The 6007-nt window shown below is 44.2% G+C and overlaps 1 long non-coding RNA gene across 13 annotated transcripts in view; it reads right to left on the bottom strand.

Annotated features, from left to right (window-relative positions):
- LOC130157477 (uncharacterized) overlaps positions 1–6007 on the bottom strand; it is a 224892-nt gene that overhangs the window by 111977 nt on the left and 106908 nt on the right. The gene's annotated exons all lie outside the window — the stretch shown is intronic.

The raw sequence follows: 6007 nt of genomic DNA, 5'->3' as shown, positions 1-6007 counted from the left end.
GGGTGTTGGGTGCAGACTTATCCCCGGCTCCACTTGCCTGGGAGATGCACTGTGCGAGATGTGCACAGTTAGGGCACTCAGACCCACAGCACTATTCCTTTTCTGTTTGCTCCATTTTATTTGATTTTTCTCTTCTTCAGAACAGTTAGGAAGCCCCACTGAACCCCCTGCACAAAGTGACAAATTTCATATTGCAGAAATTCAAGATCTTTGCAAAACCCACAAGCAGATCATGCATCCTCAGACCACTCCCTGCCCCCACCGCAGGGGTGATGCACGGCACTCACTTAACCCCATGGCTTTTGGGCGCAGCCCTTGGCAACTCAGAAGTTCACGCCTCAAAGCCAAAAAGGAGCCTACAGCGATGCACAAGCCCTTTTTTTATGTATTTATTTTAAGTTTTCTGCAATATTCACTTCTGTTCCCGTGCACGGCTGCCTTCAATAAATGACAGAAATATGTGAATAGCTAATACTGGACCAGTGGGGGAACCGGGGCAGCACTGAAGAGCAAGTGCCCAAATGCTTTGCAGTCAGGTAGAGCCAAGAAAGGCGTCTCTGATTCATAATCTCCGCTCAGCACTTCTCTTGTGCTCTAATGAAAATCGCAGCATATTGGTCGCTCTCGCTGCCAAGTGATATGGCCATGCCCTCTCCACAGTATCCAGCTACAAACACGCTTGATGGGCACTCTCCGGGGGGACTGCCTGCGCTGGTTTTACATTGCTAACATATGTAGGTACACCTGAAAGCTACAGCCTGCCACTTCTTGTGGACCTCGCTGGGGTACCTTTGCTCTTTTGCCACCAAGGGTTAATTTTCTAATGGCTGCTTTGCTGCTGAAGCTGGCCAAGTTTTTCATCGCCTGCAGAGCACCACAAGCTGTGATTTGGAGCCAGAAAACACCATTAATTTTCTAAATAGGAAGGATCACATATGTAAACTGTCTGGGTCTATAACCAGTTGGGCAGGTAGAAGGCAAAGAGAAGGAAAGTGGGTTGTTGTGGTTTTGGGTTGGTTTTTTTTTTTTTTCAGGCACCAAAGCAAAATAAACCCGAGGCTGCTGGCTGCACTGAAGTTTCTCGGTGAAGCTGGGCTCCCCCTTGCCTTCCCCGCCCCCCCCCCCCCCCCCCCCCCGCACTTGGCGTCACCCACGGCAGTGCTCGTTTTTACTGGAAAAGGTCAGGTTGATGATTTATTGAACAGTTATTGAAATTTTTTTACATGAAGCTATGTGGAAAAGTTACTGGAAAATTCAAGGAAAGACTATACAAAGGTAATGGCTCACGGTTCATATTAGACCTGGGCCGATAGCCTTTCAGACACCGGCATGGCCTAATCCTGCCCCACATGCGTCCCTGAACAGCACTCAGTTTGTGCCAATAGAGGGTGGTGGGTGGCTGCAGACCTCAACTGGTGCTGAGACCTGTGGGATCTGTGTGTTTGCTACCCGCATCACACTCCTTCAAAACACCCACTGGCAGCAGATAGTACAGAGCTGCCTGATTTTTTTCAGCCAGGAACATGCACAAGTACAGTATTTTGGGGGTGTGGAGAGAAGGGTTGGTGCGCCATGAGCTTTCCTGCCCTGGGCGCAGCTGCCCGCACCACCTCCTACTGCCAGCCGTGCCTCGGTTTCTCTATAAGCTGGTGTGCAGATAGCGACCACAGAGGGGTGCTCTGGGTCTTAATTAATTAATTAACGCCTATGCAAGGCACTTGAAAGGCCTTTGGTGGAGGGACTACCAAAGTTCATATTATTAAATGGTTTTAAGGAAAAAAAATAATATCTATTTATATCTGTTTTCCTTTTGTGATTGCTTTTCCAAGTCTTTTATACAACACTTGGAACCATGCAGTTCAGCTTTCCACCTTTTCCTTGCCTCTCCACAAATACTTAGGAGTTGCCTTTTCCTCCCTTTGTGAGCGGAAGCGGGGAAGATCTCTGGGCAGGACCAAGGCTCCCTTGACTGGCAACCGCCACACTCATGCAGGGGACACCCCAGCTCCCCAGGACAGAACAAACCCTCAGCCAAGGACTGGGGCAGAAGAATTTAATTTTTTTACAAAGTACTCCCTACGGCAAAGACACAAAGGAACACTTTTTTTGCTTTCAGATGCTGTGCCAATACCTTAGCAATCATAGGCTGGTTGCAGCTGTGATTGTACCATGACCTCCAAGGGCCTGATCCTGCACTTATTCATCGCTCCAACAGCCATCCCAACCATATGCACTAACCACTGTAGGACTGTGTCCCTAATTAGTTCAATATCCCCCCCCCCCCTTTTACCACTTTCTGTCTCAAGGAAGAGTATTATTCATGAAGGGCTCAGCAGAGCCCACCAGAGCTCTTTTTAGCTGAGATCTCCCTATGATCTTCCCAAGCCTTTAGTGGGGAGCAAGCCTTGGACTCTCTTTCATGGGCTGCATTGTGACCTGGCTTCAAAGTGTGCAAAGAGGTTCCACAGCTCCCTTTGTGCAGCACAGTCTCTTAATTGCACTTTTAAACACAGTGTAATTTTTGTAATTAACATTATGGTTTCAGAGGGCAGAGAAGCCTGCACTATGCTAATTACAAACTGGAGTAGTTGGAGTAGAAATTCAAGGCTCTGGTTGCTGGGGCCGAATGCAGTTTTTATGAAGGATTTCAAAGCTCCTCCATGGGCTCTGTGTTCTGAGTTATCATTAGCATTTGATAACATAAAGAATTTTTATAACATGTGACAGATTTCGATGTGAAGATTTTACCTGATAACTGGAAAATTTACATAAAGACCTTCATTAGCTCTCTGCTCACATTACTGCGACTGGAAGAACTACAGTGCACAGCCTCCCTGTAAGATGGGGCTTGGGAGCCAAAGAATTTGTGCTTTATAATAAAATTTATAGTACATTATGAAGGGAGGTTATAATAATCCTCAATGATGTTAGGAATTGGAGCAATTCAAAGAGTGAAAGGGAGCACAAGAGGTGATGGGAAAGGATATTTCAGTGTTGCCATGCAGCGGAGGACCTCAGGCTGCAGCAAAGACGCTGCGAGCAGGAACATAAACCATCCCAGAGCAGATGCTCAAACCACCACTGCAATGCCAGCGTTGGGGACCACTCCTGAGCATGGGCCAGGACCCACCCATCCCGGCTCACTGGCATTGCTGTTGCAGCAGTTTGGGGCAGCTTTCTCAATGGGGTAAAGTGAGAATCTATCATTCCTCCTGCTGCCGTCCTACTGGCTGCTGTACGTGTGCTGCTGGGCATAGAGCAGCAGCATCTGCAGGACGCATTGTCTTTCACAAGAGACAAGTTTTCTTTGCCATTATGGATATAACGCATAACAGTGTAATCACATCATCACAGAATTCAAGCCACCCAGAAACCATTAGTAAAAGTTTATGAGTATCTTTCTTATGATAGCAGCAGCCTAAAGCTCCTCCTGGGACAACATGGTATTTCCCAGATGCCTGCACAGCTCCAAGACCCTTCCATCACCTGTTGAAGGCTGCGTAGCTGCATCCTGTGGACATTTTATTTTCTAGATATTTCATATTTATTATAATCTCCAGTAAATAACTGAAATTGTTCACCAGCATGCTGCCACATTGATTGCAAATTTGAGTAAGAAAAAACCAAAATAACAGCTGATGTGCACGGAGCTGCTCCGTGACACACTCCTGCCATGCCAAACCAACCAGGGATGGCTCAGCTGGGCATCTGAGCAAGGGAGGACATGGACCTTAAGGGAGGACCTTAACGAACTCATCACACTACCTCAATTTAACTGGCTTCTTCAGTCTTTTGATGCTATCAGTACTGGCTTCTGAATTTCTCTGCAGGCTAAAAAGCCTCCCAAGCACCCTCAGTTTTAGAAAAAATAAACCATCTAGCTCTTCCTTCAGGAAACCCAAGCAATCTCACCAGCTGATGCATAAGTTTCATTCCTCAAGTCACGAATCGGACTGTTAAAACCACACAACATCTCTGACAAGTCTCGTTAGTCCTGCTGCATGGGGAACAGCCACACTGGATTTTCAGTTGCCTTTGCAAAGGAATCTCCCTGTCCTGTAGTTTTGCAAGCCCAGTGCCTGCAGAAACCAAAAAGTAACCTTAGATCAATGATCAAACTTTCATAGTAGATGGCTTTTATTTTTACAAAATATTTGCTTCCAGCAGAGTGTATCTTAATTTCTGAATGCAGAAATCTGTCATTAAGCTTTGACCCAGCTTCATGGCATTGTCAAATGCAATAACGTATCTTTTAATAGTTTTATATCAAGTAAGGATATAACATATCATTAGTTTAAATGTATTTGCAAGCAATTACCCCCACCAGGATATTTGTGAATGCTCATGCAAAATTGATGAAATTCTGACATGCTTAAACATTGTTCATTTAGCTCTATTCCTTATGTATAGAAAAAATAGAATAAATAATTCTGCTGCCACTTGCAAACTACTGTTCAGCATTTTCATTCTGTTCGTGGTTTTCTGTCCTGCCTTTAAACTATAGCCCTTGGTGATCATTTGGAAAAACAGTTTCATATATGTTTAATTTTAAATAGATGTACTAGATTATTCATTCCTCTTATTATTGTTCAATGCAGTAATTTAAACATGGACTAGATTTACTGTGTGTCAGCTGCCTTTCTTTTACAAAATGGGATAAATTATTAAATGAGTAGAGGTTGTTTGACAACGGGTTTTCCAGTACTTCACAAAAGAATGACCTTTGACATTGAGCTGTCTTTTGAAAAGAATAAAGAGTAAATCAATTAAGTCTCTATGCTGTGGTTCAAAAATACACTGTTATGGCACATTCTTGCTTACCTCTAAGCTGACTTGGGAAGACTCAACCCATTACAGTCATACCACTAGGTAAATTATTGATTTAATCGTCAGGTTGCCTTGCAAGCAGCACTCTCTGGCCCAACCACCTTAAGCACAGTCATTTCTAAAATTCCTCCGCTCATTCCCTGAGCTCCAGAAAAACAGTGATATCAACCTCTGCTAACATTTGCCACCAACTTGGAAGACCTATTTACAAGTATTTATTCTTGGCTGCATCTAGCAGAGGCTTAGACTTTGCAAGAAGAAATGTCTTCATCGATGATGTTGAGGACCCTTTGTGTTTATGATCTTCTGTGTGAGAGGATTTTCAAGGAAGTGGAGGGGACATCCGGTGCCAGATGCTCAAAGCTCAGATAAAGCTTGAATACTAGGATATTCCCTGCCAGGGAAACCCCCAAGCTCATGGGAAACTGGACTGCCAGACCCAACAAACGGACCTAATTTTTCTTTCTCATTTGTGTGGCCTCTACTAATTGCACTATTTACTGCAAAGCACTTGGGGTGCTTTGAAACAAAGACAAATGTATTGGCTTAAGGTATGTCAGTGAACTGACGCTTTAACTCCAGCAAAACATAACTACAAAATAGGGGGCGGGGGGGAAATCAATCAAGTAAATCAAAACAGAATCTAAACAAATACCTATTTTTTTTCACCTGGCTTACTTAGCACTGCAGCAGCACCAATCCCGTATTTACAACAGTCTAACTCAGCAGTATAAGGGAGCAACGAGAGCACACGCAAGGGGATTCTTATTTTGCAACCCAACATTGGTGTGGTGGGAATTTACGGACATAGCTATTTTTATTAAATTGTTTTTGGCTCTAAGGAAACCAAAGGTGAAGTTTACTCTCTGCCAGAATTAAGATTTCCTTCATTTCACTAAACACTCATAATCATATCTCACATTTTTTTTCCTTCATGTTTTTCCATTCCCAAGGGATGCAAACATTTTACACGCTAAGGGCTGATCCAGGGCATGAATGGAAATCCCTGGAACAATACATGGGAAAAAGCCTACCCAATTTTGGAGTCTCCCAAGTCCCTTCCTTGCCTGTAAAGGACGCTCCCTCCCCTATATTTAGGTTGTGACTTAATTCACTCAAGTTTTTACCATCCCAAGTGATGGGATTTGCATTAGCTCCCCTGGGAGACTGCTCCTGCTAG

Source organism: Falco biarmicus, chromosome 12 (genome assembly GCF_023638135.1).
Source record: "Falco biarmicus isolate bFalBia1 chromosome 12, bFalBia1.pri, whole genome shotgun sequence".
NCBI lineage: Eukaryota > Metazoa > Chordata > Aves > Falconiformes > Falconidae > Falco > Falco biarmicus.
This window is presented reverse-complemented; position numbering and strand designations above follow the sequence as displayed.